The sequence below is a fragment of the Triturus cristatus genome, chromosome 4_2 (assembly GCF_964204655.1).
Source record: "Triturus cristatus chromosome 4_2, aTriCri1.1, whole genome shotgun sequence".
Taxonomy (NCBI): Eukaryota; Metazoa; Chordata; class Amphibia; order Caudata; family Salamandridae; genus Triturus; species Triturus cristatus.
The window spans coordinates 267882812-267898905 of NC_140586.1; the positions used below are offsets into that span (position 1 = coordinate 267882812).

Sequence of the window (16094 nt, forward strand, 5' to 3'; positions counted from 1 at the left end):
AGATACTTTGACCCCCAGTGTCCCCAAAAGGATACTCCTGCACCACCCCGTGCACCGCCCCGCCAGCTTGCTAGTGTAGCCCTGGGGGAGGAGGAGATGGGTGCCCCCGGTGGGTGGGACCCCGTAGAGTTGACCCTTGTCTCACTAGGAGACTTTGAAATGGTTCCTAAGCCTGCACTGCCTGATAACACTAAAAAATACAGGCAGTGGGTAACCATCAATGGCCATAGAGTGGAGGCTCTGAGGGACACAGGAGCCAGTGTAACTGCTGTCAGCTCCCGGTTGGTGTCCAAAGAGCAGGTTGTGCCCCACGCATTCTACCCAGTAGTGTCTGCAGACAACACAGAGAGCCAATGTGAGAGGGCTCAGGTTCCCTTTGAGTGGGGGGGGGTCTCAGGAACTCTTCAGGTGGCTGTGAGGCCCGCCATGCCTGTGGACTGTCTGTTGGGCAATGATTTAGAGAACTCACCGTGGGCTACAGTGGAGAGGAGAGCTCACTTGCAAATGTTGGGACTGCCTGAGTGGGCATGCGCTACCACTCGGTCCATGGCAGCCAAAGGGAGTGTTGAGAAAGACCTGGAGCCTGAGAATATGGCCCAGGTCCCTGCCTTAGAGGGAGAGGGCAGGGGGCACGGGAAACCGGCCCCCTTGGTTCCCACGGTCCAGGAGGGAGCAGACCCTGAGGGGGATGCCCTGGAGCCTACCGGGGAGCAGAGTACCGACCTGGGGGACCTGCCTGAGCTGACCCAGTGGCAGCAGGAAGGGGGGCCTACCAGGGAGGAGTTTTGTGAACAGCAAAGAACTTGCCCCTCTCTTGAGGATATGCGGCAACAGGCTGCCGCCCAGGCAGCAGGTGATATGTCCGGTTCACATCTGATTTATTGGGAGAACAGTCTCCTGTATAGCGAGCCTAAGGTTGCTGAGCCGGGGTCAGCCCGTGTGCTGGTGGTACCCGAGTGCTTCAGAACCTTCCTACTGGGGTTGGCTCATGACATTCCATTGGCAGGACATCTGGGGCAGACCAAGACCTTTGAAAGGCTGGTCACCCACTTTTATTGGCCCCAGATGCGCAAGAGTTCAGATACGTATTGTAGGACCTGTGAGACTTGCCAGGCAAGTGGGAAGAGTGGGGGGAAGATCAAAGCCCCACTCCAACCCTTCCCAGTTGTTAGCACCCCATTCGAGCGAGTGGGCATTGACATTGTGGGGCCTCTGGACCCCAAGACAGCCATGGGCAACAGGTACATCCTGGTCTTGGTGGACCATGCCACCCGGTACCCTGAAGCCATCCCGCTCAGAACAGTGACGGCCCCCGTGGTGGGACGTGCACTGATGGGGATCTTCTCCCGTGTGGGGTTCCCCAGAGAGGTGGTGAGCGACAGGGGGACCAACTTCATCTCCCAGTATATGAAGTCTCTGTGGAAGGAGTGTGGGGTGACTTACAAGTTCACCACTCCTTACCACCCCCAGGGTAACGGTCTGGTTGAGAGATTCAACCGGACCTTGAAGGGCATGATCATGGGCCTAGAGGAGCCCCTGAGGCGTAAGTGGGACATCCTCTTGCCATGCCTGTTGTTTGCATACCGTGAAGTGCCACAGAAGTCCTTAGGGTTCAGCCCCTTTGAACTGCTCTATGGCCATCCGGTAAGAGGGCCTCTGAGTTTGGTCAAGGAAGGCTGGGAGCAATCTCCCAGGAAACCTCCCCAGGATGTGTTTAGCTACATCCTGGCCTTCAGGAACCAAACTTGGCGTTTCAGAAACATTGCTGAGGCAAATCTGGAAGCCAGCCAGGAGGAGATGAAACGTTGGCACGACCAGAATGCCACTCTGGTCGAGTTTCAACCTGGTCAAAAGGTTTGGGTACTGGCCCCAATGGAGCCCTGTGCGCTCCAAGATAAGTGGACCGGTCCATTCGAGGTGGTGGAGCGAAAAAGTCAAGTTACCTATTTGGTGGACTTTAAATCTCCCAGGAACCCCCTGCGGGTCCTGCATGTGAATCGCCTAAAGCCCCACTTTGCGAGGTCTGAAGTGGGCATGCTTCTTGCCACAGATGCAGGGATGGAGGAGGAGAGTGAGCCTCTTCCTGACCTTCTGTGTGCGGGAGAGAAGGATGGGTCAGTGGAGGGTGTGGTCCTCTCCACCACACTGACCCCAGAACAGCAGAGAGATTGCCACCAGCTGTTGGGGCAATTCCCAGATTTATTTTCCCTGGTACCTGGTGTCACTGACTGGTGCGTCCATGAGGTAGACACCGGGGACAGTCCTCCTGTCAAGCACAAGGCTTACAGGGTGACCGACAGGGTAAGGGCCTGCATTAAGGAGGAGGTCTCCAAAATGTTTGCCCTGGGGGTGATTGAGTCCTCTAGCAGCCCTTGGACCAGCCCCGTGGTCTTGGTGCCAAAGGCTGCAGCGCCTGGTGACACGCCAGAACTTAGGTTCTGTGTGGACTACCGAGGTCTCAATTCGGTCACGAGGACCGACGCACACCCCGTCCCCAGAGCTGATGAGCTCATAGATCGGTTGGGGGCTACCCGGTACCTCAGCACGTTTGATCTAACGTCTGGGTACTGGCAGATCGCCTTAACTGATGGGGCAAAGGAGAGGTCCGCATTCTCCACCCCAGATGGGCACTACCAGTTCCGTGTGATGCCCTTTGGGATGAAGAATGCCCCTGCCACCTTTCAGAGGTTGGTCAACCAGGTGATGGCTGGGCTGGAGGATTTCAGTGCCGCCTACCTGGACGACATTGCCGTATTTAGTTCCTCATGGGAGGACCACTTACGCCACCTCTGGGAAGTGTTGATGGCGCTGCGCAGAGCAGGCCTCACAATCAAGGCCAGTAAGTGCCAGATTGGGCAGGGTTCGGTGGTGTACTTAGGACACCAGGTAGGGAGTCGCCAGGTGGCCCCTCTACAGCCCAAGATTGAGACCATCCTGGCTTGGGAGCCCCCCAGGACCCAGACCCAGGTGAGGGCCTTCTTAGGACTCACGGGTTATTACAGGAGGTTTGTCAAGGGGTATGGCAGCATTGTTGCCCCCTTGACTGAGCTGACTTCCAAGAAGCAGCCCAAGATTGTGAACTGGACTGACACCTGTCAGAAAGCTTTTGATGCTCTCAAGACTGCCATGTGTACAGCACCCGTACTCCAGGCGCCCAACTTTGCTAAGGAATTTATTGTCCAGACAGACGCTTCAGAGCATGGGGTGGGGGCTGTTCTGTCACAGATGAATGAGGAGGGACTAGACCAACCTGTAGCCTTCATCAGTAGGAGGTTACTTCCACGGGAACAGAGGTGGAGTGCGATCGAGTGAGAGGCATTTGCTGTGGTCTGGGCGCTGAAGAAGCTGAGACCATACCTGTTTGGGACTCACTTCCGCGTTCAGACCGACCACAGGCCCCTCAGGTGGTTAATGCAGATGAGGGGTGAGAATCCCAAGTTGTTAAGGTGGTCCATTTCCCTACAGGGTATGGACTTTACGGTGGAACATCGCCCTGGTAGAGAACACGCCAATGCTGATGGTCTGTCCAGATTTTTCCGCCTTAGTGATGAGAACCTCTCAGGGGATGGGTAGTTCTCCCCACATTTCAGCTGGAGGGGACGTGTGTTAGACCTGGCACCATTGGCGTGAGTCTCCCTTCCATTTTTTCGCTGTGTCTCCTCTGTGTTTGCTGGTTATAGATGCTCTGGGCGCTGTGCCACTGCCATTCAGTGCCACAGCGCGAATGCTCCCTTTGTAAAGATGACATATGAATTGGTACATCCATGATTGGCTTATTTGGTTTACCCGTTAGTCCCTAGTAGCGTGGCCTGTGTGTGCCCAGGGCTGGTAAACCGAATGCTCTGGTGGGCCTGCAGCACTGGTTTGTGCCACCCACAGAAGCTGCTTGAAAAGTGTGTCTCAGACCTGCCACTGCAGTGTCTGCGTGCAGTCCAGAACTGCCATCTTGGCTGTGAAGTGCACCCACTTCCCAGCCCCTAAACCTTCCCTTGGCATCTTGTAAGCCCCCCTTATAATAGGGCGCATTGTATGTGTAAGGTAGGGCATGCCCTGATGTATGTAGCATGTCCTAGTAGTGAATTACACCCCATTTCGTTTTTCACTACTGTAAGGCTACCTGTTCTCCATAGGCCAGAATGGGAGGTCTGGGCTATTACATTCTATAGTCCTAACTGACCCACAGAACATGGTAGAAAAACGAATCTAGTATGCCTGAGCTCAGAATATTAAAATACATCTTTTAGTGAAGGTTATTTTTATATTCTGTGTTTGAAACTACCACTTTTAGAGTATAGGTACTTTCTTGCCTAAGCCTTCCAGTTTGCTCTGCTATGATGTGTATTGGCTGTCTGGTTTTGGAGGGACAGGGCAGGCTGAGTCAGACCTGGGTTGAATAGAGCGACCTGCCTTGGTGTGAGGGGAGGGGTAGCTCCTGCACTTGAATAGGACTGTGCCTGGCAAGGTGAACGCTGGCTCCACCTCCCACTGTACGTCTGAGGCAGACCCCCTCTTTCTGAAAGGAAGGATACAGCCTGATTAACAAAGTGCTCCAGGGCTGGGCAGAACTGGTTCTGGCTGGGTTCAGAGATATGGGACCCCTAAGAACAAAGACTTTGGGGGTATAAATATTTGTGCACAAACCCCTACAATTCGTATTGCTCCTGGATAACAAGAAGAACCTCTGTCCGTGTGGCTACAGGAATCTGCAAGAGAAGGACTGTCCTTGTGCCTTGTGTGCTGTTTCTGGGACTGGCCTGCAGCTGTTACTACTGGACTTCAAGGAGAGGAAAGGAACTGTGATTGGACTTTTATTTCTTTTGCTACAGCAACTACCCAAGGGCTAGGAGAGAGCTAGCCTCCTGCTGGAGTCTCAGGCACATCAGACTCCACCATCAGCCTCCTGTTTCCTCCCAGCGAGGATTACTATCTGCAGGTGAGGCTCCTGTGTGTTCCAGGACCTCTATTTCTGCGGCTGAGAAGAGAGCGCTGAAAATCATCGCTAACCTCCGTTAGCGAGCCGCTGCAGCTGGCGAGCGTGAGAACAATCGCCGCTCCGCTGTCGCCGAGTGCTCGCTAACCCCGAAGATCGTCGCAGCACCTGTCTGCGGGCCTGAAAACGCCCGCTATCTGGAAATCATCGCAACAGGATCATCGCAGCGCGGACGCCGAGCGTTCGCCATTTTTCCCCGCATCGAATCCGGATCGTCGCTCCCTCGCGGAGCGCCATCTTTTGTCAACGCAGCAAGATCGCACACGCAACAGGCTCGGTGCATCATCCTCCCTTCGCGGCAAGGATTTCATCGCATCACCGGCGTAGCGTGAGGAAGTTTGTAGCTTTGTCCTGCCCGCAACCCAGCGCATCATCCTCCCTTGCGGTAAGGATTCAACGCATCGCTGGTTAGCGTGAGGAAATTTATCGCTACAACGCCTTAGCGACATTTTTGTTGCTTTGCTCCAGGAACCAGATACTTTGTGAGTAAAAGGGTCGCAGAGACCCCTGCCTTGAACTAGACATCATTTTGTGCATCCTGAACTATTTTTCCTTGCAGCATTTCCAAAGTAATTATATTTTTATAGTATTGTGGATTTTTACTGTTATTGGTCTTGTGATTAAGTCTACATAAAAATACCTATTTTTCATAACTACTTGAGTGGTGTCCATTTGTAGTGTTCCTCATTATATTACTGTGTATGGTCATAAATGCTTCACACACTGCCTCTGAGATAAGCCTAGCTGCTCGTGCTACGTTACCACAGGGTTGAGCAGGGGTTGTCAAAGGGTGTAGGCTGCTTACTCTGACTTAGGAAGAAGGGTCCCTACTTGGACAGTGGCCAGCCATTGCCAACTAGAGACCCCCATTTCTAACAGTTAGGATATACCTCCAATGTCATATCTGCAAGCTTCCTACTACTAGCCCCGAGATCTTAGGAGTCCGACTCAAAGGTAAGACAGGCTCAACCCTTGACATCTATAAAGTCTACGCTAGGGGAACCGGGGGCGGGAAATGCCCTACCCTACAGGAACTTGAAGGGCTCTTGAAGGGAACGGTCTCCCCGCACCTCTTGATCCTATCAGGTGACTTCAATGTGACGTTTGAACCCTTGGTGAGGGAGGACGTCTGTGAGGCAAGAGAGGAAGACGAACTGTGTCTCGTCCCCCAACTTGACCTACTCCCTATCAAAAAATGGTCACAAGTGGCACTCCAATTAAACGATTTAGCTCTGGGGTATGGGCTGAGGGCCACAAATGGGTGTACCAAATCAGATAAACTAGGAGCAAATGCCTACAATAGAACCAACTGCACAAGCTATATTGGTTTCTTTCTGGTAAGGCCCCTGCTAATAGACATGAATGTGGGCACGACTGTTGACAGCGACCACAATCCGCTAAGCCTGAGTTTGGTGTCTCCTTAGGGCAAGCACCCTCAGAGATCTAGAGAACATTTAATTACAAGAGAGCTACACCCAGCTAACAATAGCCGCCAACTCAAGTGGCGAAAGGTTATCCAGGACGAGGGAAAGCTCCACTTGATCAAACAAGAACTGTTAGGGTGCACAACAGCGATGACAGCCCTGCTCGAGCAACCGGGAGGTCAAGATGCAATATCGTATGGACACTCCCGTTTCTTCAAACAGTTGGCTGCGCATTTTGTTGAGCCCTTGTCTTTTGAAGAATCCAGACCTAGCGCAAGATCGCAGCATGCATGGTTCAACCGTGAGTGCAGACAGCTAAAACGTCAACTGTTGATTGCACTTAGATCTAAGAACACTGGCCTAATGAGAGACTTGAGAAGGTCTTATAAAAAGCCCAAGAAAGAGCAAAAAGGGAGTGGGATGAGAAAAGGTAGGGGCTCATCAGGGAGGCATGTGTCAGTAAAGATTCGAAAAAATTTTGGCATGTAGTTACAAGGGGGACTCTTTTTGATGATCAATCCCCACAATCATATAGAGGAAGACCAACTCTGGGGGGCCTCCCTCTTGAGAGAGTAAATACCTTTGACTATTTGGGCATAACTCTATCGGAAGATATGACCTGGAAGCCCATGTGGCTAAGTTGACTCTGAGGCACATGCAAATATCTTTTAGCCTTGAATAAAGAACACAGCACTTCCTTTAGTAAACCAGTGGCAGCAGCACTGCAGATCTATGAGTTTATAGCAGTAAGTTCAGCCGTATATGGGGCAAAATTGTGGGGCTTTGATAAGATATACGACCTCTCTAGATCTGAGAGTAAGTTCCAGAGGAGCATAGTACTGTTACCCCAGAGTACACTCCTTCTCCCCCTAAGGGTAGATGTGGGCAGGAAATCCATTGCAGAAAAGGCTAAACTACGACCGTTGCTGTTTTGGTGGAGAATAAGGGCCACTCCCGAACTGTGCTCTTATGCTTCTGCTCTTGAGGAAGTCAGCTCTTTAGATAAGTTTCATAAAATAATCTCGCTAAGAAATGTGAAACGTTTATTGGCAGGCATAGGGCTAGAGGGCTATTGGGAAACCAACAATTCGACTTTGCTTCCTACCAAAGATCTGATCAAAGTGCAATATTGGGATTGGGTAGCCAAGTCGGAAATTACCAATCCATCATGGGGTCGGCTAACCCTGGAGTTTATGGCATCCAAGTCAGTCAGCTCTTTGGAAAGCTACCTAGATATCATCTAGGTTCCCACCAACAGGAAACTATATATGCACTTCAGGATTTGACATGCTCCCCCTGAACTCACTCATAAGCGCTTGGTACAGCACACCGGTGTTACCGCAGTTTTGCTCTATTTGTCCTACTGGAATTGAATCACCTGCCCATGTATTATTTGTTTGCCCAGCTTCCACACACCCAAGAGCTAAGTGGCTTACACCAGTATGCAAGGTGCTAGGGACACGTAACTATGGTGAAGCTCTCTGAAACCTTACATCTGACCCAAGTCCCTTGTTTGCTTGTTCTGTTGTCAAGTTTTTGGGTCACATGTGGAGTATCAGAAGGAAGCTGATGAAGCTGTGATAATGATGAACGTAACTGTTTTTATTTGTTTAACTTATATGATTCTAAGATTTTAATTGTGGATAAATCCAACTTCCTGCAGCAACTGTACAATAGGAGAACATTGCAGACCCTGTTAGTATTTATAGCTTTCTGAGGTTTTTTTGCCACTGTCCTATTTGACCATCAGCGAGGTCTGTTCACTGCGTAAATTGTAAACTTGTCGCACTTCATCCTGGATTAGTTTTACCATGTATTTTATCTTTTATTACATTTGATGTGTCTATATTTGAGCTGTACCACACTCTGGACGTTTATGGTCGTACGACCGAAATAAAGTTTTCTGATAGAAGCCCGCTGCTTCTCAGCCTGTTGTGGTATGGGGCCCCAGTGCCCCATATGGCTGATCTAGCAATGCCCAAGGCTTGTGGATAATCTACAGGCATGCATCCCTTTAATGATCCAGCTAAATGGCTTATTTTGTAATTAAAGAAAGCAATGTTTTAAATCATGTCCAAAATATGAGGATGTGCTTCTTGAAACCAAGGTTAATTCAAGTTAAACAACTCAGCGTGCAGACACAGTACAGTCAAAGAGCCCTGTGGTGAGAAGTCTAGCTGTGGACATCGCCACAAGAAAGGAAGTGGGCGGATTTTCTGCAGGGATCATTTTCGGCCTGTAAAGCAAAGGTAACCGAGTATGTCTATCCTGCACAAGCAGTGCTGAAAATCCATGGCTTGCGACGGGAAGTGAACCCTGGAGGGCAGTGCTAGTATTGATACTGTCAGTGCAGGTGGTCTGCCCTACCTGAGACATGCAGCTATTCATAGCCCGGCGCCACTTGTCATACCTTGCTGATTAATTAAGACAATTTCAATCAATCACTCACACCCTTATGAGTTTTATCAGCATACATAATTTACCACGCCGTACTACCCATTTTCCACCTCAACTCCTTGGGTGCTGGTGGCTAGAGGTCGACTGAAGCAGAGGAAGGCATGGTTCCTTGTGCACCTGGCAGGGGCTGCTGGCAGCGAGGCAGGATGGGCCCAAGGCGGTGTATACTTTAAGTACTTTTGTTGCAAATGTGCCAGATTCCGAGGCGAAGTAAAATGATCATTCTGTAAGCAAGAGCAGCTCTTGTAAAATGCATTAATGACTTAGGCCTCAGAGCTTATATTCGCTGATCTGTTATGACAAAAACATCAGCTTGGGTCAACAAACCCAGCCTATGGTACGAAAACAAGTGCAGCCAGGGTGAACCAGCATAGCAGAAAGCTTGCAGCGAGGGGAATCCAGCCCACTCTGACACGCATCACGTCTGATGAACAATGAAGTAAAGTTGCATTTATGTAATTGCTTGTACTTAACAGGGTCGCTGCAAGCTTCAAAATGATATCATATAAAAAAATATGCCTGGAGCCGAGAGAAGACATGGGAAGAGCCGTCTGAGGGAAAACTGCATTAAAAACAGAGGGCCTGAACAAACAGGAAGTGCTGTGCAGCCAAGGTGCACATTGGAGAGCAATAACACTAGAACACCGATGTTTGTTGGCAGCAAGAGAGCAGCCTCACAAAGAAGTATGGCGGATGAAAAGGAGTACTTGGGCCTTGGGACACTGATAAGAGCAAAGACACATTGAACAACTGGAAACAGAGTGAGACAGCTAATAGAAACGGAGGAAAGCACACAAACCAATAAAAAGGAAGGGCGGGTGTCATGGGGCAGGGTTGTCAGGTGAGTGTAGAAGGCACTCGAAGCAGCGGTACGATGCCCCAACAACAGAGAAGCTTCTTGTTTTCCAGCAGCAGAAGGACTGGATGTATCACTCTTCCCCATAATCTGGAAGTCCAGCAGAAAAAGGGTTTTGCTCCTTTAACTCGAACGCTGAACCTGATGACTCCGCCCCCAATGCTGACGCGGCATGGAGCAGACCAACAAGAGTGGACGAGACCCAGAAGGAGGTGTGTTGCAACACCGGAGGACGTGAGGCGAAGGAGAAGCGAGGAGAGCGTGGAGGATTGGAGAACGCGGAACGAGTAGACGACTGGAGAGTAGCAGGAGTAACATCGGGCGACGGAGGGATCGTGAGAAGTGTGGAGACGCCAGGAGAGCCAGGAGGCCACCGGGACCACGTTACACCCAGCCACGCTCCAGGAGGAGCGTGGCTTTCACAGGTACGAGGGCGGTTTGTGGGCTGGGTAGGGAGGTGGGAGAAATCCGACGGCTAAGGGTACCAGCCCCTACCAGTCCTCTCCGAAGGTGTGTTCCCCTCCCTGCACTGTCACTCCTCTTCTTAGAAGTGCGGCACTCGTTTGGCGTGTATTCCTTCACTCCCCCTTCCCTCAAACGCACATAAACACACTAAACACACGCACTGTCACCATTTCCTTTATTCCCTCGAGCGCATCCCCCAAGACGTGGAGAAGCCGGAATCCCTAAAGACCTGGTTGAGGATCTGAGCAGAACTGGCAGGCCGGGGCTCTCTTCTGAAGTATGTTTGATGGAGCTCATCCAGCAGAGTCTCCAGCACGTCATGCGTTTACTCTGATGCTAAGAGATAGGACACCAGCACCTCAAGCTGTCCGACATGACACCACACCAGATGCCTGACATTAAAATGGCCCCCACAGCCTGATCCACACCACAGGCCAGAAGAGTCTTCAACATGTCAGCCAAATGTAACATCAAGGTCAGAACCCCTGACTTGCCTGACTTTAAGATGGCAGTCAAGCTCCATAGCCTATCCTACCATCCTTGTCATATCCATTGTCCCGTTTCCAGACAAGAGACCTTTGGACACTTCATGATCCTCATTTTATCACAGCGGAGCCCGACCAACATGGCCGATTCACGGTGGAGCTGCATCGACAGCTATAGGGGAGATTGGCTCTGGCTCACCGCTGAGCCGTCACCTACCCAGCCAGACTTCGGACATAGGTCTCATCATTTTCTCCGCTGCTGTCTCCTCCCTATGCACTTCCAGCTCTCTCCGACACTACTGTCAATGGAACTATGATGTTGCCGGATAGGCTGAATCTTCAGTTGTTTGGACTTACCACGGAGCCTGTATAACCTTTGGCTGATACCTGGTGGAGCCATCATACGTAGCTACAGAGGAGTTGGGCCCTGGGATTCACCCCCTTGGCCGGCACCTACCTAGCCGGACATCTGACATTGTTTTTCCTCGTCTCCCCATTATGTTCCTTTCCCTCCCCTGCATCAAGGGGCATGATCACCATGAGGGTCCTTTTTCCCCCCTCTGCCTCTACTGTACCCTACTGTTCTTCACCCCACGCCCTTTCTTCTGTCTCCTGATATTCTCCCAATCCCCTCTATTATTCCCCCTGTTTTCCTCCTTTCTCCATCAGTTTTAATTTTTCTATGTCATGAATGTACTAGCAACAAATTGAACTGTAACTGATTTAATGCTGTAACATTGTTTAATCCTCATGTAAAGTGCTCTGATGGCGGGGGCGTGGCTAGCTGCCTAAGATGGGGGACGTGTCCTGGTAGAGCTCCGTACCCTCGGGGGGATTCGATTCTCCTTCACTGCCATTCATGACTTGGGACCAGCTGAGGGTACAGATATATTTTAGTTGGAGTCTCCTGAGCAGTCAGCAGTCTTACCTGGCCTCCGGGGACGTGGTCTCATGAAGTGCGGAGGACGGGCCTGGTCATTGCTGTGACCGGGCGGGGACCGGGAGCTCCGGTGCGGCGTCGGGGGCCCAGCTTGCTACGGGGCTACTTCCACTGCGTGCTCTGGGGCCCTGGAGTGGAGTGGTGCTGAGCCTGACCCCTGTGCAGTCCTGGGGTACGTGACACGGATCTGCCCACCGAGGTGAGCGGCATAGTCTCGGGGACTCCGGCGCAGCACAAGCGGCCCGGTGCGCTATGGGACGGTGCCCGCAAGGTGCCCGGAAGCTGTCACGCGGTGCTGGATGGACGCCGCCCTGGGGGGTGTGATACCGGCGGAGGCTGCTTGCGGAGTGCCGGAAGGATCCTGACGAGGAGAGAGAGGGTGCGTACTGCGGATGTGCAGTGAATTGGTGAGCCCGCACGTTGACTCTGAACCTTGCCCTCCCCCTGACTTCAGGTCCCCGGGAGTGATTTGAACCCCCTCTGCCCTGGGATTTTGTGCTGCTCGTACGCTGTGATCATAGCGCCACCGGCGAGGAGGCGAGGCTGGGACTTTCTGTCACCATCGTCCACCTGCTGCTGAGGGCCTCCCCCCACCCTCCGGGGCTCCACTGTGGTGCCAGACCTCAACCGGGCACTACTGCCACCAGACTGGATCGCATTGGCCTACATACGTGCACCACAGCAGCCCAAGCTCCATAATAGCGGTGCTGCGCCTCAGCGCCAGCTGGAGCAGCCCGGGTGGACTACAACACACTTTAGGCATCGTTATTTGTTCTATGAAGTTGTTGGGCCCAGCGTAGTTCAGGCGCTGAGCCATGTTTTGTTAGAGTTAGAGGGAAAGGGAACTCCTGGTCGATGTCAGGTTATTGGCTCTATCAAAAGTGGAGCGCTGTACAGTTTAATACCTCATGCCTAGAAATGTTGCCACATAAGGGTCCTACAACCTACTCACATGGAATGTCCAGGGTATGGGGGCGATACAGAAGAGACATCGTATCCACGCCTATCTCCTTAGGCGCAAATCCCATATTGTTTTCCTGCAAGAGTCCCACTTAACTGAGTCGGAGGCGCAAAAAACACACAAGAAGTGGCAGGGACAGATCTATTCTACTAACTACTCCACTTTTGCTAGAGGGGCAACCATATGGTTACGCCACGGGGTTCCATTTATTGAACTGGAGCGCCCCGTAGATGATCAAGGGAGGTACATCCTATTGAAGGGCATGTTAGATGGCTCACTGGTGATCCTGGGCAGTATTTACACCCCTAACTTTGATCAGGGTCAATTCCTTCATCGATTGGGTACAGTGCTAGCTGAGGGGGATGGTATCCCCTGGGTATTGGGCGGTGATTGGAATGCAGTCTTGGACACTGACATGGATAGGTCCCATCTCCCACTGCATGGTACAAATGCCCGTAAGCTGGCCGAAATGTTTAATCACAGGTCAACAGGATGGGCGCTTTCAGATGCGTGGAGATGTCTGCATCCTACTCATAAGGAATATTCAGTCTACTCCCCCGTACATGGCCTCCATACCAAGATTGATAGATTCCTTTGCTCCAACTCTATGGTCACTCAGGTTTGCCATTCCACATATCTGGCAAAAACCCTCTCCGACCACAACCCCCTTTGAGCTCACACTCACCTGGGGTAATGTGCCGACCCCAGTACCCACCGGGAAATTACACCTACAATTACTAGAGGATGCTCCGTTCTGAGTAGGACTCTCTACCACTATTACTAATTATTTAGCTGAAAACTGGGACATAGCCTCATCTAACCTCATAGAGTGGGACGCGCTGAAGGTAGTGTTGAGGGGGGCGTCAATAGGACAAATAGTGGGTGCCCGACAGGAGACACATCAAAGCTTACTCAGATTTGAACAGCAAATGACAACACTAGAACAGGAGGCAGTGACAGACCCAGATCAAAGGGAGGCACTGCAAAATGCCCGTATTAGCCATGCTGAAACACTCGAAATGCTACAGACGATAGATCATAGGGCGCACATGCAGCGAAAACACTCGGAGGCTGATAGAACTAGGACACTACTAGTCCGCCTAGTGCGAGACCGGCCAGATCCACCGATCATAACCCAAATCCGCACACCGGATGGGAGTATGACACATACCCAACGAGAGATAAATGAAGCCTTTTACACATATCTTAGTACTCTCTATGCTGCACCCACACTAAATATGAGGACTTCTTATAGGATCTTACAATTCCTGTGCTCTCCGACGCTGCACAAAAAGAAATAGATGGCCCCATTACCCAACAGGAAATTTGAGCCGCAATTAAAGGTCTGAATCATAATAAAGCGCCTGGACTCGACGGGCTGCCTATCGAATTCTACCATACTTATTCGGAGGCTTTGGTCCCTACTCTGGAGGCGGTTTATAGGGTTGCCTTGGAAGTCGGCAGTCTACCACAATCCACCATGCAAGCGTTGGTCACATTACTGCCTAAACCAGGACGAGATAGCCTTGACCTGTCCAATTATAGGCCCCTCATACTGTTGGCGACAGAATATAAAATTCTGAGCAAGGCCCTGGCAAACCGCATACAACCCTACCTTACTACTCTTATACATGGCGACCAACGCGGGTTCCTGCCAAATCATGGTACGTCCCTTAACACGAGATGACTACATTATGTTATGAGGGCCGCCCCATGCGCTTTCCGGACCGCGGGTTGCTTGGCATTAGACCCCCGCAGGCCTTTGACTCCCTATCCTGGGATTACATGTTTGCGGTACTCCAACGATTCGGGCTCCCGGACACATACCTTAAATGCGTACGCCTACTGTATACTTCCCCCACTGCCCGAGCCCGTAAGGGACGATATATTTCAAGCCAGTATACTGTTCATAGAGGTACACGGCAGAGATGTCCGCTATCTCCCCTATTGTTCATTCTCGCGCTAGAGCCTCTGGTGGTGGCACTCAGGCGATCGGTGGACCGCCTGGGAATACCCATAGATGGCACGACCCACCTTATTTCAATTTATGCGGATGACATCCTATTGTATCTACGGGACCTAACTGCCGACATTGCGCCCTTCCCCGCTATTTTTGCCACGTTTGAGCAGATCTCTGGCCTTGCTATAAATCCGAGGAAATCGTTGGCCTATTTTTTCCAGGACATACCGTACCTGGATGACCTACGATTTGGCACGTACACGTTGCCAGTGGCCCCCACCACCTTCAAATACTTAGGCATCCAGGTATACAGGACACAGACAGACCAACTTGACGGCAACCTAGTGAAGGCCATAACGGCCCTCAGGGCTAGTGTGGCTTTCTGGATTTCACTGCCCCTGTCGGTGATGGGGCGTATTGCCATCTCGAAGATGGTGATGCTCCCTCGTTTGTTGTATTATTTTGTGATCGTACCTCTCGTAGTCCCACAGTCTATTTTTAACACTCTGAATACTATATTAGTGAAACTCATTTGGGGGACAGGCCGTAGAAGAGTAAGCTTATAGAAACTCCAATTAGCGCCCCGTAGCAGAGGCCTGGGAGTACCTGACTTCAGAGCTTATTACTACGCCAGTCAGCTCCAATGGCTGTCTTATTGGACGGCAGGGAAAACTCTGCAAGAGATCGGATACACACCTAGAGACCTTGACCGGGGCACACTACACTCCCTGCTTCTGCCTAACGCCAAAATCCCTGTAGGAGGCCCTCCCCTACTACGCACTGCACTACAGTGCTGGAAGAAGGCATTATTATATACTTCTCCAGTGACCCCATATTCGACGAACATCCCATTATTGGGTATCCCCACACCACAGGGAAGGCTTACAAGGGCCAGGACCCGCGCATGGGCAGAAACGGGAGTAGAAGATGTCGGGGCTTTCTTTGGAGGTGGCAATCTCCTTGATCATGAATGTTTTCTACAGGCTACAGGTGCACCAATGCATCTATATTTATTGCACGCTGCAGTTTCTCATTACATTAAGAACACGTGGGCCCCGCAGCGTAGAGCACCACCACAGCATGACTTGGTCCATCTCTTATATTATATGGGGAATGGGGGACATTGGTATACGGGCACACGCCACAGTCACACTTATATCCCTTAGGACAAAATGGTCAGAAGATATTGATACAGAAATCACGGACAAAGCCTGAAAGTGCATGCTTGAACATCCCAAAAGAGTATCCCGTAATGCCAAACTAAAATTCATACAGACAATGGTCCTTCACAGGTCATATCTCACCCCGCAGAGAATTCACCGTATGTTCCCTGAGGCACACCATTGCTGTTCCCGTTGTAAAGGGGACTATGCAGATTTCCTTCATATGCTATGGTCCTGCCCTTGCCTCCAGGACTACTGGAGGGGCGTTAGTCAGTCCCTAGGCGAGGTTACACGCATTTCTGTTTCAGAGGGCGCTGGATTGCCTCATGGGCCTACGTAGACATACGAGTGCACAGAAAGTGCAACTGAGATTCTTAGATCTGGCCCTCATAC

At 51.2% G+C, this 16094-nt stretch overlaps 1 protein-coding gene across 1 annotated transcript in view; it reads right to left on the reverse strand.

Annotated features, from left to right (window-relative positions):
- Positions 1-16094, reverse strand: part of LOC146833607 (cytochrome P450 2D6-like) — a 251268-nt gene that overhangs the window by 165739 nt on the left and 69435 nt on the right. The window lies entirely within an intron of this gene.